Here is a 27,204-nt window from a genome sequence, read left to right as displayed (position 1 = left end):
GACCTGTTACACCGACAGAAACTGCACCCTAATTATATTGTACTTAAGCAGCTCGTGTCTTGGAGGGCAGCCAGTGAAGCATCTCTGGGCCACGGCCTTTAGTCTCCACGCCCCGAGACTAGACTGGCAACATCTGCCCAGCAGCAGAATACAACAGTGGACAAGCAAGAAATCAAATGGTGGAAATGCAGTACCAAAGTGATAAGGGGAAATAGGCACAGGAAGAAGTTAAAAGGGACCAGCGGTAGCAACCACCATCATTAAGCATTTCTTACATGTCGGGCACACAGAAGGATTAGCACACCTGATCCTCACAGCAACCCAGAGTAACAGATATTGACTCTGGCTTGTTGTTGTTATTTTGTTTTGTTTTGTTGTTGGAGACAGAGCCTCACTATGTAGTTCAGGTTGGCCTGAAACTCACCAGTGATCCTGCCATCTCGGCCTCCTGAGTGCTGGGATATACAGGCATATGCCTCCATGCCCAGCCATCATCTCTGTGTTTACAAATAGTTAGTGTCGGCACAATTTTAAAGTGTACTGAAAGTAATGGGGCTGGGGATTTAGCTCAGCGGCAAAAGGGCCTGCCTGGCAAGCGCAAGGTCATTAGTTCGGTTCCCGGTACTGGAAAAAACCAAAAAAAAAAAAAAAAGAAAGTAACACAGCTGGACAGTGCAGAAGTTAGAACTCAAATAAAATTCTCTCTTTTTTTGTTAATTAGTACATGCATGTGGTACATAATGTTTACACTCCTAAGTGTGGAGCTGTGCATGAACACAACACATCCCAATTCCTCTTTTTCATCTCTTATCCCTTCCCTCCTTCTTTGTACTTCTAGCTCTTGATTCTCTTCCCATTTAAGAATGATCTCCCTACTTCCTATTATCTGTCTTTTATTTTGCTCTGTATTTTGATTCTGGGTTTCTTATATAAGAGAAATTATGTGATATTTACCTTTTGTGTCTGATTTATTTCACTTTAACATTAGGGTCTTGGGGTGCATCCATTTTCCTATAAATGACTCAAGTTTATCTTTCTTTGTAGCAGAGTAGTACTCTATGGTGTGTAAATGCCACATTGTCTTTATCCACTCGTCTGTTGATGGATATATAAGCCTCTTCCAAGATTTATCTATAATGGATTGTGCTGTTGTAAACATGAATGTGTATGCATTTCTGTAATATGATATCTTTTAACTTTCTCAGGAAGATACCTAAAAGGAGAATAATTGGGACAAATGGACTTTCTAGTTTTAGTTTTTTGAGGAATCGCCACACTGATTTCCATAATAGTTGTACTAATTTACACTCCCACCAGCAGTGAAGAAGGGTTCCCTTTTTCCTTGAAGCTTCTCTAACATTTATTATTATTTGATTTCTTGATGATGGACACTCTTTTGGGGGTAAAATGGAATCTCGCTGTTGTTTTAATTTGCATTTCTCTAATTGCCAGTGATTTTAGCATTTCTTCATAGCCTTATTCACCTTTTGTACACATCTTTTGTGACATGTCTATTCATATTGCTTGCCCATTTTTTGAGTGGGTCTTTTGTAGGTTTTTTTGGGAGCGGTACTAATTTTCTTGAGTTTTTAATATATTTTATATATGGTTCCTCTGTCTGGGGAATCACCGGCAGAAGTTTTTTCATATTCTGTAGGATGTCTTTTCATTCTGTTGCTTGTTTCTTTTGCTGTTCAGAAGCTTTTTAATTTAACATGATTCCATTTGTTGATTTACAGAACTGTTTCCTATGTGACTGGGGTTATGCTCAGAAAGTCCTTGCCATGCCTATGACTTCAAGAGTTTACCTATCTCGTTTCCCTGCAGGTCCAGTTCTGTTTGACTGTAATGCTTGTTATTGACCAAATGAAACCTCATGAATGAATCAAGCTAACGAACAGCAGTTGTCTCACCTTAGACATCAGCTGCCTGGCTAGATGAGCAACCAGGCTGGGAACAAGTCAAGATTATATATTCCAGAAAAATCTTTAGGTATACTTACTGATTCCTAAAGTACTTATGTACAAGAAGGGGGAGAATATTTAAGGTGGTAAATATAAAAAATAATCAGATCATTTACTTATAGCATAAACAACCACTTACTGCACTGTAGAATTTTCTATGGAATAACTCAGGAACCTGGGCAACCTCTGTTTGCCTTTTGTTCAATTGTACAAGTGCCCTTAACCTCACTGTACCCACCATGTTGACCAGCTTCAATCTTCTTAAGTTGGGAGACTGCAGATGTTTTTAGCCAAGTTATTTTAGTGATTATCTGGAAATGATTCTCATGTTTCAAGTGTTTTGATTTTTTTTTTTTAATTTTTCCTGCTAAATTAGAGTCCATGTATTTTCCCAACTGATTCTCAGGAAACACATTAAAATTGAGTGGTCATCGTCCTCCCAGCCTCTGGGGACACACGGATGAACACAGCATAGTCAGCCCAGAGGGACCCACAGGAGCGGAAACCCTCATTCCCTTCTGTGAAGGATCGTGGTGAAACTGCACGGGCAGGAAGGTGGAGCGAGAGGCTTGGGGCACGGGGAAAAGAGCAGCCCCACTTTGGGAGTGGTCTGGGCACTTTCTGAGGAGTGAGATGTTGTGAGGGGCCCCGTCTTATCTCCCTGTCTCCGTTGCCTATGTTCTCTGGTCCACGTCTGAGACATTGTAGGATGAAAGTGCTTTTAAAGAGGTGGTAGTTCAAACTGACAGTTCATTCTCAAATACATTTGAAAATCTCTCACACCTGTACTAATAAACTACAGTGAAAAACATCATGTTTGTGCCAAGAAATGTAAAATGGAAATATAGGCAAATTAGGCAATATCTCTTTCTGCTGAACCGCTGTCTAGTCATTGTTGCTGGCAAGATGAACTCACCCAGTTTCCTAGGAAGAAAATGTATGATGTGAAATTACCTTCATCATTTTAAAACGTAAAATGCTAAGTTGCTCTGGGTGTGGTGATGCACATTTGTAATCCCAGCATCTAGGAGCCTAAGGCGGGAGGACTGAAAATTCAAGCCCCTCCTGGGCAACTCAGTGAGACCCGGTTGCAGAACAAAAAATAAATAATAGCTTTATGTAGTTCAGTGCAAAGGCCCTGGGTTTAATGGCTAGTACCAGGAAAAAAAACAAAAACCGAGATTAATGTTAGGGATAGCAGAAGTGTGGGAAGGAAATGACTGTGGGTGTAGCTCAGTGGTACAGCACTTACTAGCATGCTCCAGGCCCTGGGTTCTACCACCAGCATCACACACACACAGAAAAAATACCTTTGTATACCATGTGGCTAGCTTAACTTTATTAAGTATATCTTAAAATACAAAAATACAAAATACATGTTATTTTGTTAGTGATTTTTTAAAATGTCGTTAGGACAAAGGCAGCTTAGGAGGAAACAACACTAAATAAAACATATTTTCAAAATTATTTTAAATTTTTTTAAGACAGGATCTCACAGTGTAGTTCAGGCTGGCCTTGAACACACTGTGTAGACCATACTGGCCTTGAAGGTGTGGCAATCCTCCTGCCTCAGCCTTCCAAGTGCTGGGATTACAGGCCTGCATCACCAACTGTAAAAAATGCTGAAAGCCGGTAGGCATCTAGCTTCCAAGATCCCAAACAAGGTTGAATATGGAGAATCAAAGTTTCACAAGAAAAAGAGATATATTTGCAGAGTCACTGCATCATGAAGATTTTTGGTATTGTAATTACTGACAGATAACAGGAAGTACATCTATTTTTGATGAATTCCAGAAATATCACACGGGGGGAGGTAAAACAAAAGATTTGGCTTGAAAAAGCTAAATTCAATAGTATAGCAAATGTTTTAAAAAAAAACTATTTTCAAAATTTGTATTAAGCTTTTGTTTTATTACCAATGAAGGAATTCACTTTATTTGGAAGGATATACTTACATACTGTACCAATTGTGATTTGTAAGTAGTGTAGCATTTATACTAAAAATTTAATAGAATTTCATGTGTTAATAAAATATAAATTCCATCCACATAATTACTTAAATTCCATATATGTTATTACTTATTAAAAAGGAGTCACTAGCATGGTCCTTTACTTAGGAGACTGAATATACTCCACCAAAAGACTCCTAAAATTAATGAACAAATTCAGCGTAGTAGCTACATACAAAATAAATACAAAAAAATAGCATTCCAGGGCATTCATCAAGGAACAAATTAGGAAAACAATCCCAGTCACAGTAGCTTCAAAAAATTAAATACTTTGGAGTTATTTAAATACTTGGAGTTACTTTTTGCACAGCAAAAGACCAAACCAAGGAAGAGAAAGACCTCTCTACAAAACTGTAGTATTCTGAAAAAAGAGATCCAAGAGCACAGCAGAAAGTGGAAAGATACCCTGTTCCTGGGGATAGGCAGAACCAATATTGTCAAAATGGCCATATTATCAATAGTGGTATAGAGATTTAATCAAACTACCAACAGCATTCTTCACAGAACTACAAAAAAAATCTTAAAATTCATGCAGAACCAGAAAAGACTCAGGGTACCAAAAGCAATCCTGGGCAACAAGGGCAAAGCAGGAGGCATCGCAATCCCTGACTTGAAGTTATATTACAAAGCTACAGTGAAAACAGCATGTACTGGCACAAAAATAGACATGCAGATCAATGGGACAGAACAGAGGATGCAAAAACAACCCCAGGCACTTTCAGCCATCTGATCTTTAACAAAGGGGCCAAAAACATATGCTGGAGAAAAGATAGCCTCTTTAGTAAATAATGCTCAGAAAACTGTAATTCACATACAGAAGAATGAATTTAGACCCATATCCCTCACCCTGTACTATAATAAAAACAAAGTGGGTTAGAGACCTATATTAAACCAGAAACTCTGAATTGGCTGGAAGAGAAAAACATGTAAAACTCTTGAAATAACAGGGTACCCAAGGACTTTCTGAACAGAACCCACATTGCACAGAAAGTAGCACCAAGAATCAAGAAATGAGATCATATCAAATTCAAATGCTTCTGCACAGTAAAAGACCAAGCAGCAGAACGAACAGTTTACAGAATTGGAAAAAAAAAACTTGCCAGCTATGACTCTATCTGAGAACATATAAAGAGCTCAAACATTAAATCCCCCAAATAAAAGATCCAGTCAAAAAGGAGCAAGTAAAAAGAATAGACACTTCATACCAGAAGTACAAATGGCCAATAAATACATAAAGAAATGGTCAGCATCTCTGCCCATCAGGGAAATGCAAGTTAAAACAACACTGGGGTTCCATCTCATCCCAGGAAGAACAACCATCCTTAGGAAATCAAGTAATAACAAACGGCGGCAAAGCTGTGGAGAAACAGGAACCCTTCTGCACTGTTGGTGGGAATGTAAATTTGTACAACTACTGTAGAAATCCATATGGAGAGTCTTCAAAAACTAAAACTAGAAATTCCATTTGACCCAGGTATTCCCCTTCTAGATGTCTTCCTAAAAGAGTTACAAACATCATATTACAGCAATACATGCATATATATATATATTTTTTTTTTATAGCAGCACAATTTATAATAGCCAAATCTTGGAAGCAGCCTATAGTTCTACCAGCAGATGAATAAATGAAGGAAATGTGATATTTACACACAGTGGAGTATTATTCTACCATAAAGCTGGAAAATTTTGAGTGATGTGTAAGAAAATAAGTGGATCCTGAGATCATAATGTAAGAGAAATAAATCAAACACTGAAGGGTAATCATCACAATCCCTTTTATATGAGATACCCAAAGTATAAATAATTTAAAGAGTAAAATCAAAGATAATAAGAAACAGGAAAGTAGACTTTCTGGAGATGGGAAGATCTAGGGATGGAGTGGAGGTGAAGGGGCTCAAGATGTGATATGTATAAATATCAACTCCCCACAGGTACTAAACAAGCACTGATAAGAAAACAAGGTAAAAAAAAAAAGAAGAAATAAGAAGTCACTAGAAGAGTAATACTTTACAGGAAGAGAATATCTATTTTAAGCAAATATGAAAACAGACATTGGCCTTTGCAGTAGGAAATGTTAAGAAATTAAAGGGCAAAGTGTTATCTACCCATTAAAAATGTGACTTTCAATAGCATGAACTTCTGAAAATACTGGCGGTACGGTGTGAATTAAAAAGGCCAGATAGGACCTCCAATGTGCAGTGTGACCTGAACTCAGCAAACATGCAGTAAATGAAGCTAGATTAGAAAATGGCTGGAGGACTAGAGAAGAAAGCAGTAACAAAGGCCATTGGGATTTTTGGATAATTCTTTCTTCCTTTTCTGCCTTTTTCATTTTCTGCATGTCTCTAAGCAGATGTCTTCCTACCTTCTCCATCCCCCCCACCCCCTCCGTCCCTTGTTATTGATTACCTACTGACTGCCAGGCAGGACGCCAGACCCTGAGACTACACAGCGTAAATAACAGCGTGCCCCGGGAAGTAATCACACAACCCTTCCAAAGGGCAGCTGGAAGCTGACCGAGGAATGCTGTCCTGGCTACCAAGCGTGGGCACAGGGCTGTGCTGACACACCAGCAGCAGCATCCCCCCTTTGGAGTCTTCAAGTGAAAGGTAGCCAGTAGCTGTCCTCTGCGTGAATTATGCACACCTTTGGACAATATGGCAATATTGTCCCTTCAATATGGCAATGCACTAACAGAGACTTTGGTGCTTGTTTTGGACAGTGTATTTTGTATCCTCCCAGTGGTCCTGGGAGAAGACTGCTCCTGTGATGGCCCAGCAGGGGCAGTAAGTTCCACCGAGAGCCCTTAGCTTCGGGGCTCCGGGTGCACTGTCACTCACCAGCCCAGCAGACACCAGGGCTCCCCAGGGAGGCCCCAGGCTGCCGAACCTCACATCCTGGAAGCATTGGCTGAAGGAGAACTTCACCTGCCTACCTGCTTGTTCTCCTCCTGGACTCTGTCACCAAGGGTAAGGGACAACCCGCCGGCTCTCCAGGGGAGCCCCCAGAAGGGCCCCTGCAGGACCACCGGTCAGCAGTGATGCATGGCTGCTTACCTGGGGACTGGACACTGGTGGAGAAGATGAAAATCTCTCTCTTTCTCCAGCCTTGCCTTTCAGCTTTCTCTCTTCTACCCTCTGCCCCACTTTGGTCTTAGGGGCTGCTTTCAAAGACTGGCTGAATTATAGCTGAGAGGGAAAAAAAAAAACGAAAGGAAAGAAAGAAAAGACAAGCATCCAGAAATCTGAAGAGGAGAAAGAAAATCTCATGAATATAACTCTGACCTCAGCTGACTCAAATAAGGTGTTCATTACTGAACAATTAGAAATTAGAACCACCTACACAGGACAAAGTGAATTTCTAATCAACAGGTAGTAATAACAAAACCCCCGCCACAGCCTAGAAACATTAGAGTGGATTATCCATGAAGAGAGGATTAAAAAAAGAGAGACCTGGAATCCAGCAAAGGAAACCCCAGCGGGCCAGCTGGCTAATGTTTGGGATAATAATTCCAAATGTATTAAAATAAATTGTAAGAAAGAAAAGGCTAAAGGCAATAAAAGCAAGCTTCACACGATACTGTATATTGTGGATAAAATCATGCACATTTGCAATAATCACTTCCCCGGAGGCAGGCAGTAAAGGCACCACAAGCAGAGAGTGGCAGAATTGAGAGACACAAAGCACTCTGTGTGCTAGCGGGGCCTGGCGGAAGTAGGGCAGGGCGGTGTGAAGCTTATAATAAAGAGTCTGCCTAATGGAAACCTCCCTGGTCCGATTCTTCCACAGCCTGAATATTGTTTTGCAAACTATGTCGAAATGAGAAGGAGATAGGAATGCACCACTCGGCCCTTCCACGTCTGTAATGTAGTCTTGCTAAATGACTTCATTTCCTTAAGCAAGGAGTGAAACGCCTCCTCTATTTTCTCACTGCTGGGGTTTCACCAGGGTCACAAGCACAAGGCATTCAAACCCCTTTCTCTCTCTGCCCTTGCCCCTCAAGGATGGACTAGAATTCAGGGACTTCAGAACAAGGGTAAAGTGAGGCATTTTTGTTTTCCCTGCACCTACATCTTGCCACTTGCTACTGTATTTTATGTTGAGTGTCTGACATTGTCTTAAGTTTTTCTTGCCTAGTGGCCTTATTACTTCCAAGAAATATGTAAGTGCTGTTTATAGAAATGCTCCCCATACATTTTCTTCTCATTTTTACATAGGCCCAGGAAAGTCAACAATTAGGCTATTTGGTGGGGTGTCACTAAGCTAGAGGTTATTTTACTTATGGGCTTCTTCTTAAATGTTTTCTTCATGAAGTCTGAAATTCCTTTACCCTTAACTTTTGAGAAAATGATGATATCTTTACTGAAGCATTGCTGGCCTGATTGGAGAGTGTAAGATAAGATATTGGTTCTAATTTAATACTATCCATCCATCTATCCATCCAATAATTAGGCCATAGACACTATTTAAGTAGACACTGTTTAAGACGAAACAAGCACAAAGGTAGACACAATATGATTCTCGTCTGGTTTATTGGGAAACAGATATGTAACAAGTGCCTACAACAATGGCTTAAGAAGAAGAATAATGGTTTTCAGAAGGTTTTATAGGAAGCCCCAGAAATAAGTTCCTGATTCTTTCAAAGAGAATTCAGGAAGGCTCTAGAGAAGATCTGAATATGAATCTGTTGTGAAGAGAGAGTAAGAAGTCAGAGATCATGGATGTGTGCGGGAAGAATAGGTCAGGTGAAAGAGTGAGAGGGAAAAGTGTTCAAGAGTCTGCAAATGTGAAAGAATGTTCTTTGTTTATGGAAATGCAAGTTAGTCCTGGCTGGATCCCAGGGCGTGTTGGGGTTTTGAGGTTGGAAGGAGAGGGGGTGAGATGGGGAAGAACTGCAGGAGAAGACAGGGACCAGATCATCCCCACTCATGCCACATAAAGGACTTTGGCCAAAGCAGTCTTCTGGATATCGAAGGTGGTGTTCATTGTACTAACCACACTTCGCATGTCGGCTTCTTTCTAACTAATTACAGCTTGCGATATGTTCCAGTATCCTTTCTTTTAGATAGCTGTTCATCTAGTCAGCCTTGATTCTGGTTGATAAAAGAGATGGGTATAAGGCTGTTAGGTGTTTCCCTGCTTGTGTAATTTCTCAAAGAATCAGATGAAGATTAAACCTGTTTCCATGTCCTGGTAGTGCTTTGTACAACCCACAAATAGTTGCAAATCTTCCCAGCAGGGTTAGAATAAGAAGTCGGATCTGAATCCACCCAAATCCATTCAAAACCAATATATGCCCCAACTATACCCACATATTGTACTGTAGGCTTGAAACCCTGCGGGAAGCACATGCATTTTTGTAAGGGGCAGGAAAAGAGAATCCATTAGGTTTAGATCACCAGTAAGTTTAGAATAAGAACTTTTCTTTCTTGTTAAAAATTGTTTATGTATAAAATAGTGCTTGTTGAAACAATCAAAACAACAGAATACATATAGAAACAGGGTGTGGTACCTGTAATCCCAGCACTCTGGGAGGTTGAGGCCAGAGGTTCACAAATGGAAGTCCTGCCTGGGAAATTTAGCAATAACCTGAGCCCAGTCTGGGCAACTAAGCCAGATTCTGTGTCAAAATTTTTAAAAAAGGTAGATGATGTAGGTCAGAGCAGAGGCCCTAGGTTCAATCCCTAGCATCACCAAAATAATAATAATAATAATAATAATAATAATAATAATAATAATATAGTTAGGTAAGAAAGGCAAAACTTTAATTCAGACTAGTCTGCTTCCAACACTACATAGCAAAAGGCTGCAGACGGTGAGATGCGAGTGGTTAGCTGTCTGGGTGTCTTGGTCAGATCAATCAGCTGTAAGTACTGGGTGCATCACTTACTAGCTCAGTGACCTTAGACATCTCACTGAATTTCTCACTGCCTTGCTTTTCCCATCTTCAAGTAGGGAAGCATGGCACACACAGCTCCTAGAGAACTGTAGTGAGGATGAAACGATATGACGCATCTGAGGTGCATGCTGCTGCCCGCCAGTCATGAGCATGAGCTAAGTGGCACTGTCTTAAACCCGAAGAGCTCAAGGAGGTTTTAGCTCATCCATCAGTTTTTGTAGGAAGCATTTTTGATGCTCCCTGCATCTCCCCACAAACTGTGTCAGTGCCCCTCCTAAGAGATATAATCGCGTAGCGTCTTATTCCACACCTGCTTCAGACATTTTCCTTACGTCCTGTGACTTCCCATTAGTAGTCTATTTCCAGCTGGTGGGCATCTCAGAGTAAGCACACAGACAGATTTGGTCACCAGGAGCCTTCCAGCCCAGGCTCAACTCCCAGAGTTCAGTCCGTGCAAACAGGCAGCAATATTTCCTGAAATAAACTACAGTTTAAGAAGCTTTTGACAAGTCACAACACAAATGCAGCTTTTGAACTACATTGCAAACTGTTATTATTACAGCAGATAAATAATGGAAGTTAACATAGTTTTTAGTGTGTTGTCATTTAGCTTCGTGAACAAAACATCCATAGGCTTTTGCAGCAGAGGAGCTTAGATTTTAAGCCAGCTTTTCCTTTCCCTCCTTAGAAAAATCACTTAATTGCTCTGAGACTCTGGTTTGCCATCTCTGAAGTGGAGACAAATATAGCAAATGAACTAAAGTATGTCATGTGTGTGGCATATACAGTCCACACCCATCAGATGGAAATGGCTGACTTTTTAATGCCATGTAAACTTTGTTAATAGCTTTGCTGGTGTTTTTGGATACTTAAAATATATATTGACACATGATTTCATTGAGCAAGAGGACAGCAGTAGCTAGTATTTATTGAGGACTTCCTACCTGCCCGTACCATTGCAAATGCTGTTGTTACTAATCTGTTTAATTGCCTGGACGCGAAGATCATGTATTTTTACTGGCATTGCCTCTATTTTACAGAGGAGATTGAGTAGCAAGTGATTAGCAACTCGCCCCATGCACAGGTAATAAAGTACAGTGCTTGGGCCCAAAGGCAGGCATCCTGGTCTGTGCCCTTCGCCACTGTCTGATCAAGGACCGGCCTGGGGTGTGACAGGAGAATGGAGTGGTGGCCCTTGCGCTGCCCCTTATGAGGCTGAGGCTCTCCACTCCGCATCTCCCCTTCTATAATTTAATGTGAGCAATCATGTTTGTCTTCCTAGGACTCCAAAGTCAGGCACAGATTTACCGCTTCCTAATTCCACCGCGGTCTACGGGAAACCACACAGCAAGGTAAACCGTTGCCAAGCATTGTGTATTTTCCTGGAGGAACGGTGTTCTAATTTGGGGTTGAATTCCTCAAGGAGGCTTCACATCCAAACAAGTCATTAATATGGTCCACAATGTGTCAGAGAAGGAGATACAAAACAACTATAAGCCTTTAGTGTGCTTTTAAAAATAAAATTGCTTTCCAGGTGGTATAAAATAGGCAACTATACTCAGATTAAGCGAGTGCATAAAGAAGAAAGGCACTGCTAAGAAATCAAGCCCAGATGAATGTCCTCGCTATTAATAACCTGTAATTAGTAGCAGTATTGCTCGTGTTAGTATTTAGGATAGTTTTGGGGGAACTCACTGGAGGTCTCATGGCTTGCAAAGTTCGTTGTGAAAAGCAGAGACATTGAACAGAACCCCAGCAACCTCTACATTACCCTTAAAATCAGGATTAGTCTTTTCCAATTTAGTCACCAGAGTCGAAATGTTTAAGGCACCACTAGGACTCATGGTGCAGGGCAGAAAAAGTCTTGAAACCGGTCTCTTTATTTACTTTCTGTCTTGTGATTCAACTTCACCTCCACTTCATGTCCTCTCTTCTATGTGAAGGGCAGTGGGAAAGCGGGGGAGCCACAAGGGCTGGGAAATATTTAACTCTTGTTCTTTGCCCTCGGGACAGGATGAACACCCATAAGAGGCCCACGTTCTACTTAGGGTGGTCCTGAGACTCCGAGTCCATCTGAAATTTCGGTGCACATTGGCCTAGAGCAGTGGTGGCGAACCTGTGGCACACGTGCTGCAGTAGCTGTGTGCATCCTTGAAAGCTCTAAAAGATTCGCCATCTCTGACTAGACGATGGGGATTAAACCTTTGAGAATAATGGCGATTACATCTGTTATTAAATGGAAAAACAATTTACAGGACGTAGGTATTTTTGCTGTACTAGGGGCTGAACTCAGGGCCTCGTACATGCTAGGCAAGCAATCAGTTACATCGCCTGCATTTCCATTCCTTTATTTTGAGACAGGATCTTGCTACATTGCTCAAACTGGAGCTGAATGTGGCTCACCTGCCTCAGCCTCTGGAGGAGCTGGGGCTACAGGTGTGTGCCGCAGAGCCCAACTAAATGATGGCTATTTCTCAGCAGGAGATTTGTGGTGCCATTGCTTCCTTTTGGCCATCTCTGTACATGTTCTGTCTTTACAAAGAACGAATTTTAGGGGGTCGAGTATGAAACCTTTCTGCAACCTCTGTAAGCTTATGTGCACATTTAGTGCACATCCAGGAACTTATTAGGGCTTTGTCCTATGGAAATATTTTTATTAATAAAATCTGTTGATAGCAGGTGACGGATGATGATGGATGATGAACATCTGAAAAATTCCTTTAAAAGTGAAGAAGAGCCTGAACATTTCTAGTGTGCTGTAATTCTGAGTGTGTCCAATAGATGGCAATGTTGTATAAAACAGCCCATCAACTAGGGTCAGGACCTGTGGAAAGATTTCTACAGTCTTAGTAGAATCCTTGACAAATCACAGAAAATAAAATCAAAAGGTATTTTCCTCTGTGATACAGTGTGGATGGTGTCAATGGGAAAGTCTTTTATTTATTTAATAATGAATGTATTTGGTAATTCCCAGGCTAGATGCTTTTATGCAGGACATTAACAGCTTGAAAAGTTAACCCTGTCTCTCCCCAGGTACCTGCCTCCAAGGTAAAAAATCTTTGACTTAAAACGAGAGAGTCCAAAAGTCTGAGCACTGTTTCTATCATTTCCCATCACATTAGTTTTGTCCTTATTTAAAAAAAAAATGAGAAGGTTTATTACAGACAGAGAAATAGGACACACACAAGAGCAGCGTGTGTGCGCCCAGAGAAATGAGACGCCCATATTAACTCTACTCTGAGATAAAGGTATGAAGAGAAGGGCTGTGAAGATTTTTTTAAGTGTCTTTCCTCAGTTTGTTCATAACTGAAGGCTTGCAATGGTGTGATGCAAGGATCATAGGCTTTGTTCTTTTTTAAAGATTTTGATTAGTACATGTTTGTGGTACACAGTGTGCACATTAGTACATGTTTGTGGTACACAGTGTGCGGAGTTGGTAATGCACATAACATATCCCAGTTCCTCTTTTCGTCTCCTTTGCCTCCTTGCCCTGTCCCCTCCCTTTATCTCTTGATCCCCTCCCCAACTGGGAAAGAGTTATCCCCCACTTTCTATTCTTTATCTTTTCTTTTCCTCTTTACTTACCATTTGGATTTCCTATGTAAGAGACAACCATACTTCAGCTTGTGTGTCTGATTTATTTCACTTAATATGATGGTCTTGAGGCACAACCAAGTACTTACAGGTGATTCAAGTTTATCCTTGTTTGTGGCAGAGTAGTACTCTATTGTGTATAAATATATTTTCTTTAATCATTTATCTGTTGGTGGGAATATAGGCCACTTCCAAGATTTAGCTATTAGGAATTGTACTGCTATAAACATGGGTCACTGAAGTGATGTCTTGAACTCTTTCAGGAAGATCCCTAGAAGGGGAATATTTTGGCCAAATGAGATTTCTAGTTTTTTAAAGGCATCTCCACACTGATTTCCATAGAGTACTCATTTACATCCCCACCAAAAACGTAGAAGTGTTCCTTTTCCCCTACAGCAACTATTATCACTACCATCTATTATTTGATTTTTTTTTTCATCATGGCCATTCTTTCTGGATTAAGAGGGAAACTCTGTATTGTTTTCATTTGCATTTCTCTGATGGTCATAAATATTGCCCATTTCCTTGTGTATTTATTGATCAATCGTACTTCATCTTTGAAATGTCTACTCATTTCCCTTGTCCATTTTTTTGACCGGGTCTTTTATTTTGGTGGGTTCATGCCTTTGAGTTCTATATATTTTTTAGATATTAGTCATCTATCTGAGTAATAAGTGGCAAATGTTTTTCCAATTCTGTAGTTTGTCTTTCCTTTCTGTTGGTTGGTGTTTTGTTGTGCAGAAGCTTTTGAAATTGATGTGATCTTATTTGTTAAATATTGGTACAATTTCCTGTGCAACTTGGGTTCTGTTCGGAAAGTCCTTGCCCACTCCTGTCATTTCAAAAGTTTTACTTCTTTTCTGTTCCAGTAAGTTAAATGTTTGTATTTTAACATTTAGTTCTTTGTTCTATTCTGAGTTCAGGTTAGCACACGGTGAGAGATACAGGTCTAGACTCAGTCTTCTGCATGCAGATAGCCAGTTGTCCCAGCACCATCTATTAAGAGGGTAGCTTTCCTCCAGTGTATGTTTTCAGTCCCTTTGTCAAAGATCCAATAGCTGAATGTGTTTGGGGTTGTTTTTGCACCCTCTGTTCCATTCCATTGATCCTCATCTCTGTCTTTTTGTCAGTACCAGGCTGTTTTTGTCGTTGTAGCTTTGTAATATAACTTCAAGCCCAAGGTTGTGATGCCTCCCAATTTGTGTTTGCTACCCAGGACTGTTTTTGCTATTAAATTTAACAGCAAAATACTCCCCTTTACTCCAGGGAGCTGTCTGGTTGTCACTGCACCATTTACTGAAAGCACCGCTTCTGAGGATTCTGAGATTCACCCTTACACATGAAATCGCCGTATTTACCTGGGTCTTTCCCTTGGCCTTCTCTGTTTAGATGATGCATCTGCCATTTCCATACTCTTCTGTTGTGGGATTCTCAGCATATGCTGATGTCAGACAGGTGCATCTACCCTTACTGTTTTTCCTTTTCGGTGCTTTGTTGACAATCCTCCCCGTTTGCTGTTTGGTATGAACTACTTTATCAATTTGCTTAACTTCATAAGGAGACATTGATATTTTCATTAGAATTATATTGAAGTTGTACATTAGCTTAGGGAGAATTTGTACTTTTTTCATTTACTGTTCTTTCTTTCAGTACTGGGGATTGAAGTCAGGGCCTTCACACTGAGCTACATCCCCAGCCTTCTTTTTTATTTAGACAGAACTCAATAGGTTTCCCAGGCTGGGCTGAAACATGCAATCATCTTGCCTCAGCCTCCTAGAATACTGGGATTACAGGTATATGGCACCACAACCAGCTATCATTTACTAATATACTTAAACATTTTTTTAAAATTTATTTTTATTGATAAATTAAAGTTATATACATTTATTGCATAGAACACACTGCTTTGAAATATGGGATTCTAGAACGGCTAAATCAAGCCAATTAACATATGCATTACCTTGCAGGCTTTTCATTTTTTAAGGTGAGGACACTTTAAAACTCTACTGTCTAAACCAGGCATGGTGGCATAGGCCTGTAATCCAGGTTCTCTGGGAAGCTGAGGCAGAAGGATCACAAGTTTGAACTCAGTCCATACAACTTAGTGATTTAACAAGACCCTATCTCAAAGTAAATAAAAAAAGGTCCTGAGTTCAGTACTAAAAAAATCTTTCCTAGCAATTTTAAAAATTGAATACATCATCACTAACTACAGTCACTATATTTTATAATACAACTCTTGAACTTAATCCACCTATCTAAAGTGAATTTTAACTGTCTTCTTGTCCCCAATCCACCCCAGCTTTCCAGTCCCTCATCACCATCACCATGTTCTCAACTTCGGTGAGTTGGGCTTTTTTAGGTTGCTCATGAAAGTGACGTCCTATGGTGCATCTATGGAGATAAGCATGACTTTCCCCCTTAGGTCTATAAGTGTGGTATATGGTACTAATGTATCTCCTAATATTAAACTAACCTTGTATTCTCCACAGAGGTTTTGACATTTAAAATTTAAATGCAAGTTAAAATTCATATTTGAAATGTAATACTGAGAATTAAGATAAATCCACATACTAAGTGAAATATCATATTCTAAAAATTACTCCAAAAGTCCAAAAAATATATTCCCTCATCATTATCTACATCAAAAACATCTCCAGGATTATGTATGTTACTACATAAAAAGAAATCTACATGTGCTAAAAATAATTGAATGGAAGAGTAATTTACATAGTTATTCCATGACTAAGGACACCATGGAACTGTAAATACATACGTAAATACATAGCATATAATAACATCTGGCCAGGTGTGATGGCACATGCCTATAATCCTGACACTCAGGAGGCTGAGGCAGGAGAACCCCTGCAAGTTTGAGGCCAGCCTGGGCTACAAAGTGAGTTCAAGGCCAGCCTGAAATGCATAGCTAGACCCTGTCTCAAAAAGAAAAAAAAAAAAAAATCTACCTCAGTTGTGAGAAACCTTAAATACAAATAAGGACCAAAGTGTATAATAGGTATTGCAGAGTAGGAAGAAATGGTTCAAAAGAAAGGGAAGCTAGGGTGAGGGGAGGGGGAAAGGGAAAAAAACTATAAAGGAAGCATAAAATGGAAACAAAGCTTCGTAAATAACGAGGGGAAGAGGAGTTGAAGGGAGGGGAGGGGATTGAGGAAAAAAGAAGAATAAAGACATATCTCATACTGCTGCAAATTTCCCTTAATGAATATTATCATTATGTCTATCTAAATTGGTACCAATAAACAATAAGTAATTAAAAATAAAAAAAACAAAAGGCCCTCAAGAGTGAAAAAGATCTGTGTGTTTGCACAGGGTTTAGAAGGCTGATCCCTATCTTGCAGTTCCTTGCTTAGAATTTCACTTTTCCACTTTGTAAACAACAATGTAGTACACAGATTCAAACCATTGCTGACAGGCAGCTTCTGTTTCATTTTCTTAATCTCTAGATTTTCCTAGATCTATTTTTCAAAATCTCTCACTTTTATATCATAAATGAATATGTTAGGTCCCTTCTCCCTATTTTATTACACACACAGGCATGTGCACACACATAATTGCACACGCATCCATACAAACATATACATAGAGTACCAGGTCCCAGTCAGGTATCATTCCTAGCCTTGGCTTTGCAAGCAGTGAACAAGGAAGGCATTCAGCTGTTATTGAAGGAATTCCAGAGGATGGATGCTCCTGAGTAAAATAATCAGGTGAAAAATATACATGTTCCAATAGAGAAATGAATCTCAGTAGCTTACTGGGGAATAAAATGCTGTTATCTTTGAGCTAAGGATTTAGGGAATTATACAACGTGTGGGTGTAACAGGCTCTTTTTACCTAATAAACAGCTGTTGTTTGATGAGTTGTCACTGGGGCAGCAACCTCCTTTTCATCCCTAGGGACACCTGAGGTCAAGGAAGATGTGAAAGGGGATGGCTGCTCAAAAGAGAATTTCCCAGGCATCCCCTATCTCCAAAATAATAAAAGCTCTGTTTCAGCCAGGTTTCCTGGGGACAATTATTTTTGTAATGCATATTTCAGAAGTAAATTTTGTCAAATTAAAGACACTATGTATGCAATATTTAGTATTGCTTTAAGTACCACCAAGAAAGAAAAACTATGTTGCTTATGCTAGTTGGTAACCCAGTGAAAATTTTAAGAAACTAGTTCAGGCTTGGTGCATAAGAAAGATGTGAGAGAAATTAAGCAACCTTGTAGAGGATGTGTAGGGAGTCATTTGAATATTCTTCTGATTTTGTCATGCATTCTTTGGTATAAACTTACAGCAATTTATTTATAAATGAACAGCAATTTATTTGGTGCCACTTTTTGTTACTAATTTTTAAATCTTTTCACAATTAAATCCTTGCAGTAACAATGGATTTAAAAACCTAAGTGTCTAATTTAACAATTTTAATAAAAAATCTATTCTCAAGAAGTTGATGATGATCTTGTACCTTGAACAGATTGCCAATATTTGTCATCTATTATTGGTATCATTGATGACATGAAAATCAGAAAACACCTTAAGAAGAGTCATTGGTTTGTAGGAAGTTAGATTACAGAAAGACTTTGCCTGAAGGTCATGACTGAACAAGCAACTTCAAAGCTGTGTATACATTCTTATCTGTGGAGCATGAGTTTTCATCTAGATCAAAAGATTGTTGTTCCAAATGAGACTTGCTCTGTATATATCCATTTCAAGCTCTGATGGTCTAGGTTTGTCTCAATGACATATTCTTCTTTGGTTTTGATAACAGCATTGATAATTCTCTACATATATGTGCCTTTACATATATGTATCACATGATTTTTGAAATAGTTATATTAATAACATTTATTCAAGCTGGATATGGAAATGGATATGTTTGGAATTCCATTTTCCCTGGATTCAATTACTTTTTTTTCTTCTGAATTTATATGAATGTTATGGCTTCTCTTTAGATATCCCTCCAAAGTCTCATGCACTCATAGGTGGGGCTTTTGAGATATGTGATGCTAGATCATGGATGTGTGATATTTGATTAGTTTTCTATTTGGTTGAGAATAGTTCTGGGTGTGGATGATGGATTTACTGAAGAGAGAGGACCCATCCTGGGTGTGGCCGGCACCAACCAATAAGAACCAGCAGGACTCCACCCTTTGCAACCTCAAAATTATAAATGTAGAAGACTTTGCTTTGAGAAGAGAGTCCCAGGGCATCATGCTCTAGAGTGGAGGCAACCTAGTGAATGGATTCTGTCCTTCAGGATTTAGTACACCATGCTTTGCCATTCAGGCACTCAGAGGCTTTTGCAGCCATCAGCAAGATCTAAAAGTGCTTAGCTCCTGGTCCAGCTGGTGGCAGGTCTTGGCATCATCTACATGGTGCTGGTTTTAGGCTTATGTAAAATACAAGAGTTGTGGGGTCAGGAAGGCTTCCACCCAGATTTCAGATGAAGGGCTGGGAGGCCAGGCCCCTGAGAGGGTACTGTATAAAGCTGTGAGTGTGAAGCAGAAAGTACAGTAGAGATCCTAGGTTGAAGAAGCCAGGAAGAGGGATAATCTGAGGAAAACCTCAAGGAGTGACCAAATCCTGCTCAAGAGAGAGGCCATGAGGGCTACAAATACCAAGAATGCCATATGAGGGGGACACCCAAACCCTTAAGAGTTCACATCTTGCCTGACTGGCCCACATGCTGGACATGAAACTATGGGACTTAATGTTTACTCTGCTCAATTTTGGTCTTGCTCTGCTTCCATTCCTTTCTATCCCCCTATTTGTACATTCTGGAATGATAGTGTTTATCTTGTGCCATTGTATGCTGCAAATGTTTAATTTTCTTCTCATTTTTGCAGGGGCTGGCAACGAAGAGTTTGCCTTTAAGCTCAGGAGAGTTTAGACTGGGCCTTTTAGCAAAGCTGAAACCGTTACAACTTTGGCAACTCTCAGAGATAGAGTAAATGCATTTCACATAAAGAAATGCATATGAGTCTTTGGGGGGAGGGGCAGAATATTATGGCTTGTATCTAGAGGTCCTCTCAAAGCCTCATGTACTTATAGGTGCAGATTTGAGAGTAATTGGATTATGCATGTGTTCAGTCCGCTGATTGGTTTAGCATAGTCCTGGATGTGGATAGACTTATTAAAGAGAAAACACCCACTCTAGGTATGGATGGCACCAACCAATAGGCATATATCCTGGATAGAATAAAAAGGGAAAGGATGTATTGCTGCCTCTTGTCTGCCATGACATCAGCTGATTCTCCTCTGTCGTGTATGTCTGCCATGCTTCCCTGCCATGAAGCTAGCCAAATATGACCTCAAACCTTTACAAACTGTGAGCCAAAATAAACCTTTTCTCCTTTTAATTGTGGCTATTGGGTATTTTGTCCCAGCAATGAGAATAACTAAGACAATGGACTCATCTAAGTTGTAAGAATGCAAAAGAAAATGCAAATGTTAAAACCTTATTACTCAGAGACAACTATTAAAAATCATAATGTCTTTTAGCTGGGTATAAGGGCACATGCTTGTAATCCCAGAACTCTGGGAGGTTGAGGCAGGGGTATTGAAACTTCCAGCCCACCCCTTGGCAACTTTGTAAGACCCTGTCTCAAAATGAAAAGTTAAAATAGGGCAAAGATTCTGGGTTCAATCTTCAGTAACACACACACACACACACACACACACACACACACACACACACCCTATAGCTTCCATTCATTTCATATGAATAGAAAAGAGCCAGAATATGTAACACATAAAATACATGCCAACTAGAGGTTTCATCCACAGTTAGTTATGCTGTTTTTACACATAACACGATCATAAATATTTTTCCTCATGATTAAATTTCATGATTTGCTCCCAAAAGGCAAATTCACAGCTATTAACAGAACAGCCTAGCAAGTATGGTGGCACACACCTCTAATCCCAGCACTCTGGGAGGGCAAGACAGGAATATTGCAAGTTTCAACCCAGCCTGGGCAATTTATCCCCTTACTGAGACCCTGCTTCAAAACAGAAAATAAAATAAATAAACAGGGCTGGGAATGTAGCTTACTATGAAGACCATGAGTTCAATCCCCAGTATGCCACCCCTCCACAGGCATTTATCCATAGAAATTTAGCATAGAGAAAGCTAAATAGCTCTTTAGATTTCACATTGTGTCCCATGCAGTGTTTATTAAATAAACCTGATTCTGGAAGAGATTTCTCATGAAGAGCCTTTACCAAAATTTTACATAATAGGTAGATGAGCATTTGCTACTGAGTTGCTTGTGTCATCATTTTACATTGTAAAATGTAAAAATTTTCACACAAACAAAAATAAAAGCTCAGTAATAGTGAAAATCTCATTTTGACAAACCTTTCCACTCTAGCTAAATATAAACTTGGCTCTTGTGGACTTTGAGGAATTCATATTTGTGCTATAAGGGAAGTTAAGGACATATTTATGTGAATACTAAATTAGTTGCTTCAGAAACAAATATACTGTCCTTTTGAAATGAGAATGCCTGAACACACCATTCTAGAATTAAATGGCTTTGACTTTTAGACTTTTGTGTTATGTGTCCTGCACCTGCCACAGTGCATCAGGAATTGCTGCTATTGTTGATGAACAGTTTGATTATATTACTAAAATATAAATGTGAATGTAAAGATCTTTATTTTCTCTATGGACGTGCTCATTTGGATTGATACAAGTGACTGCCCTTTCCTCAGACAGCTGGCTCGTGGAAATGTTTGAGGTTTTGTAGACTGCTTTTTTTTTTTTTTTTTTTTTTAGGGATTGAACACATAGCCCTTACACAAAGCCACACATCCAGCCCTTATTTTATTTTAAATTTTGAGATAGGGTCTCACTGACTATGCTCAGGCTGGCTTCCAACTTGCAATCCTGCTTCAGCCTCCCCAAATGCTAGGATTATAGGTGTGCACCACCACTCCCAGCTTAGACCCATTTTTAGAGTAGTTTTAGGTCATAGCAAAACTGTGTGAAAGGTGAAGAGATTTCCCATCCCCTCATACACACACATACGTATAGCCTGCCCTATTATCAACTTCCCCTTCCAGAGTGGTGCATTTACTGCCAATGACAAACCTGCACTGACATGATTATTGCCCAAAGTCCATTGCTTACACTAGGGTTCACTCTTCATGTTGTACACTCTATGGGTTTGGACGCTTAGTGACAAGTGTCTGCTATTAAAATGTCATACAAAGTAGTGCTGCTGCCCTGAAAATCCTCCGAGTTCCTCCTATTTCCCTTCTGTCTTCCTTATCCCCTGGAAACCATTGATCTTTTTACTGTCACCATAGTTTTCCTTTTTCCTGAATGTCACATAATTGGAATCTTACAACAACAGCATTTTAAAGACTGGCTTCTTTCACTTTTGAATGAACATGAAGCAATAGAGAATGAAATTAAAGGTGAAATTTTCTAGCATAGAGCGCAACAACTACTGGATCATACTAAAAAGGTGAGTAAGGATCTTCACCTTATTCCTTTCATGGACCAGATCTGTGCAGGAATCAAACATCATATATTTAAAGCACAGCAGCCACGTCTGAGCCCTGCTGTGAAGCTGGCCTGTGTGGACAGCTGCTTGGGGTGTGGTTTAAACTGGTGCTTCTCAACTGTGGCGGCACACTGAAATCACCCATGGAGCTCTAAAGACCCAAGGTCCTCCAGAGGTCGCTATCCAAGTCATCTGGAGCACAGCCAAGCTTTCCAGAGTTTAAAAAACTCAGGTGATTCTGATGTGCAGCCACAGTTGGGAAACTTTCATCTCAATGTTTGCCTCACCTTTTAACTTCATGAATATTTATCAAAGGCCTGCTGTATAGTGGTAACAATTCTGAGAGTGTGGGGCATCCTGGGGGAGTTGTTTTCAGGTTCTTGCACAAAGAACTGAGCAGGATACTTAAAAGAAGTAACAAGAGGGCCAGGGATATAGCTCAGCGCACAGCACTTGCCTGGCAAGTGTGAGGTCCTGAGTTTAATTCCCGGTTTTAAAAAAAAAGAAGTAACAAGACTAAGTGGACTAAAGCTTATGGACAGGTACAAAAAATTAATCCTCTTTTGCAACCCAGTCATTGTTCAATATGAGACTTGATACATACAAGAAGGAACATTACTGCCAGGTACAGTGGTACAAGCCTGTGATCCTGCACTGCCGGGGCTGAGGCAAGAGGAATGAAACTTCGAGGCCAGCTTGGAGTACATAGGGAGACTCTTCCTCAGAAAATAAAACAAAAAGAAAAAATGATGATACTTAACACAGGTTAATGTGATGGAAGGTGTTGATAGCCGTTATGTTTTGCTCTGAGACTAAAGAGTTGTTAGAAAGCATACAACATGAGCAAAGTCTCACCTGTATAGATTTGCTATTCCAGTTTTCATGTTGTGGCACACAAAGATAGCTTTTTTTCTTCTATCTTAGAGGCTTATGTCTTGAATGGAGGAATTCTCCAACAGGAATGGAGTTGAAGATATGTCTTTCTGTGTTTGGATCATGTTTGTTTAAATGTAGTAAGTACTAACAGCAGGTTAAAATTATTACAGGTTTTCATTAAAAGATAAAAAAGAGTAAGCAAAACAAGTACAGTCCACAGGGTGAGACTGGACCAGTAAGAAGAGTTCATGGCCTGGATAGGGGCAGGTCCTGGATCTGGTGAGGTCCTGACATCATGGGAGGATTTTTTGCTGGAGATTTACAGGAACTCTGGGAATTCTGACACAATGGGGTACCTGAGTACCCATTAGGAGTGAGAGTTTCTGACCATGTGAGGTTTTTAGCAGAAGCATCATGGTGCCCAAAGCCCATTGTAGTGTGTAGCTGGGAAGGAGAGTCTAAGAGACAGTGCAAATAAGATTGGAGGCAGGCCAGGGTCATGTGCTTTGGGACTTGCACATGCATGAGAGGAGGGTAGGATAACATTTATCTCCTGGTTTTCTGATATTCTGACACAGTCGTCCTTACTCTGTCTGGTTTCTCAGTCCCTTGCTGCACGGGCATCTTGTGTTCACTTGTCCTTGCTCTACCTCCTGATACAGCGAGTGAGTTCATTGAGAACAGCATTCACGAGAGACCAAAAGAGCAGGAATGAACAAAGCTTTATTGAGTCGGCTGACGGACCATCTCTAACCAGGAGCCAGAGAAGATGTCCACGCCTATCTGGGTCTCACCTTCAGTTTAAGTGCATTTTAGGTTTCCATAATAACCATTACCTCATTTTTGGGAATCTTACAGTGTCACACAGTTATCACAAAGTTTACTTCTATCGGAAGCTGTCAGACACCCGGATTCCATATGACCATTGCCGTTTAACTTTTAGCCTACTTCCCCATCTGTCCTGTTTGTTCTGTTTCCATTTTATGACTGCTCTCCCTTAAGGGGTTGATAACTAAGAAAGGGAACTGGGGTGAAGAGTAGGGTCAACTACAGCTTGAGTAAACTTAAGTGACTTCTTTTAGTATGGAGTTAAAAAAAGAAAATAGAGTCTCTCTTGCCCTATCACTCCTACCTCAGGTGTGAGTGAGTCTTCGCAAATATTTCCCCGTTCCTTCCAGTCACATGGGAGGATTGTGCTTCTCTGTCCCTCTAAGTTACGTGTGGACAAGTGAAAAGCTTTATTTAGCCAATGAAATTTGTGCAGAAATGTCTGACACTTCTGAGTCAGACATTTTGAAGCCAGTACATGATTTATTGCATTCCCTTTTTCCTGCTTCTGTGACTAAAGAAGCATTCAGATGGCCCCTGTGGTCCTGGTCCCGGTGGCTGCCACGGTTATATAGAGGCTTTCTGTCTATCCGTGCCAGATACCGTTCAGCAAGAGTGAGCAAGGTGAGCTGAGCTAATCCACTGTGGTGTTGGAGTTACTGCTGCAGCGTAATCTGGGCCACCCTTGCTGTTACAGTGCAACGTAGAGATGCATCAAATTGTATAGCTTGACCTCAACTGGTTCCATTCTTATGGGGAAATAAAACGCGTCCAGGAATAGCCACATCCAGAATGCGGAATGACAGTAGGAGAGTGTGAAGCCTTAGAGTTCAGGGTTTAATTCCTTGTTATTTCATTCTTATCTGAGTAAGCCTCCAGTTTCAGTTTCTTCTGTGTGCCAGAGGAGTGTGACACCTGTGCAGAGCATGAGGGCTCATGCACCAGTGTGTGTGACAAAGGAAATTATCCATGTGAAGTACTCAGAATAATGCCTGGGTCAGTTTGCTTGACAAATGGCAATACTGGCCAACTTTTGCATCATACTTTCTATGAGCCCAGTACAATCCTAAAAGGTTGAAACATGTTAGTCTATTTAATCCTCACAACACCTCTGATACTTAGCCCCAATTAAAAATGAGGAAGCTGAGGCATGGAAAGTTTAAATGACTCCCCCAAGTTATTCAGTTGGTGAGCAGAAGAACCTCTGAGACTGATCCCATGGGCAGCAGGAGATAAAAATGGCCCAGGATTCCAGCTGGCCCAGAAGTCCAACCTGGGAACTACATTATGAATCATAATGCAGCCTTTCTTTCTATCTCCCCTCTGCCTGAGAGCCAGAGTAGAACTGGAGGAAAACAGAGAGCAGCCTCCAAAGGCCAAGCTGGGGAACTGCTGCTGAGCCTTTATTTTCAAACAGACCCCCAGTTACATCTCATTTGTATTATTTCATTTTAGATTTGTCTCCCAAGGACAAAAGGGAGAACTCTGATAAAGCAAAACACAAATCTGCTGTTTGAATTCTCACTAAGGTAGTCAAGCTCCTCAGCTCCGTTTGGCTTTTCCCAAGGCCCCTGCTCTGCTGGTCCTCCCCTGTGAGGCATTATGGAGATCAGAAGCCTTAGCATTTGCCTTCTGCACCCTCACTAGATTTTAAACTCCAAAGAGTGCCAGCACCTCATGCTCTCCAAGTGCTTTGAAGATAGTTCATTAATGCTAATTAAACTGAAAAGATTTAAAATGTAATTCAACAGACATTTATCAAGTTTCCTGCTGCGTGTCAAACACTCTTCTAAACACTAGTGATGAGGGCAGAAAGATCTAGCACAGTGCCTTTCACTGAATAGCAGCTCAATGCATCCTCTATGGAGAGTGGCAGTTTGCTGCGTGCTCTGGGAAGAGGTCAGACCTTACTGTAGAAAACCTGAAGGATGAGCAGGAGCCAAGTCAGCTGAGTGGGGAGCAGGTGGTGGACATGTGGAGGCCCAGAGCTTCAGGCTGCGGTCAGTACTGTCCATGGGGCTGTAGGAGGACAGAGGTGAGAGCAGAGGGGAGGGATGAGGAGACATGGCCAGGTAGGGGAGATGAGTGAGCCCATGGTGGCCTCACTTGCACTTTATCCAGGGGGGGCTGTAGACTTAAGACGTTTCTACGTAGGGGAGTGAATGCCCAGACCTATGATTCACAGCTCCTTGGGAGCTGTTCAGAAGGTAGGTGGGAAAGTGGGAGCACCAGGCAGAAAGCTGGTCAAGGAGGCCCTCATTAAGCAGGACAGGGAGAGATAGGGTGTGACTAAGACAGTGGCCCTGCAGAGTCAGAGCTGAGAGTTTCTCAAGGGGTGTGGGCACTGGGGATTGAACTCAAGGCCTTCACACTGAGCTACATTCCCAGCCCTATCTATCTACCTATTTATCTATCTACCATCTATCTATCTATCCATTTATTTATTTTTTGAGACAAAGCACTGCTAAGTCACTAAGTTGCACAGGCTGGGCTTGAACTTGTGATCTTCCTGCCTCAGCCTCTCAGAGTGCTGGGATGGTGGATATGCACCACCACGGCCCTCAGAGACATTTGCAAGATGGATTTGTGGAAGGATGTGAAGTGGGTGTATGTGGGCAGAACTGAGGGGATTAAGGTGACACTGTGTTATTTTGCTTAAACCCAGGGCACAGCAGTGATGCGTTTCACCAAACTGTGTGGAGAGCAGGCTTGGGACAATCAGCTTTGTCCTATGCTGAGGGAAGCATCTATGACACTTACAAGGTGTAACCTGGAGGTGCCTGCGTCTGCTGCATGATGACGCTGATGCCATCAAGAAGAGGGGCAAGCAGTGGACCAATCACATGTACACTAATTTTTAATTTTTTTATTTTAGAAAATAAAAGAAGGAAAACATATTAACAGACAGACATCCACTTACAAAATAGCATAAGAAAAATACAAACAAAACAGAGTTACAGACAAAGTTGTAGGAAATTAACCATGGTTGTTGTATTACTTATTGATCTCTTCAAAGTGGTTTCTCAGGAAAACAAATAGAGACCTACAAGACTGACCAAACAAGTAATCATTAACTGGTCCTTTCTGTAGAGCAATGGAAGACAGTAGTGCAACTATGTTAGCTATCCTGTATATACGTACTTACATGATTTCCCCTTCTTTCCCTTCTGTTTTCCCACACCCTAGTTGCCCTTCAGTTTTGAGCATTTTCCTTTTGTTTCACAATGTCTATCATACCTCCTAGTTTTTATTCACTTTTTCAGGTCTTACACTAGTGAGACAATATGATGCTCACACATGCAGGTCTGATTTATTTCACTTATGAGTATGGTCTCTAGTTGTGACCACTTACCTATAAAAGCCTAGAGTTGATCTTTTTTATAGCTGAATAATATTCCATTATATAAAAGTACCACAATTTTCTTATCCAATTCTCAGTGGATGGACATTTGGGTTGCTTCCACAATTTAGCAATTACAAATTGTGCTGCTGTGAACATGGGTGCACATATATC

The sequence above is a fragment of the Chinchilla lanigera genome, unplaced genomic scaffold, assembly GCF_000276665.1.
Source record: "Chinchilla lanigera isolate Chin_1 unplaced genomic scaffold, ChiLan1.0 scaffold00009, whole genome shotgun sequence".
Classification (NCBI taxonomy): domain Eukaryota; kingdom Metazoa; phylum Chordata; class Mammalia; order Rodentia; family Chinchillidae; genus Chinchilla; species Chinchilla lanigera.
Note: the sequence above shows the minus strand (reverse complement) of the source record.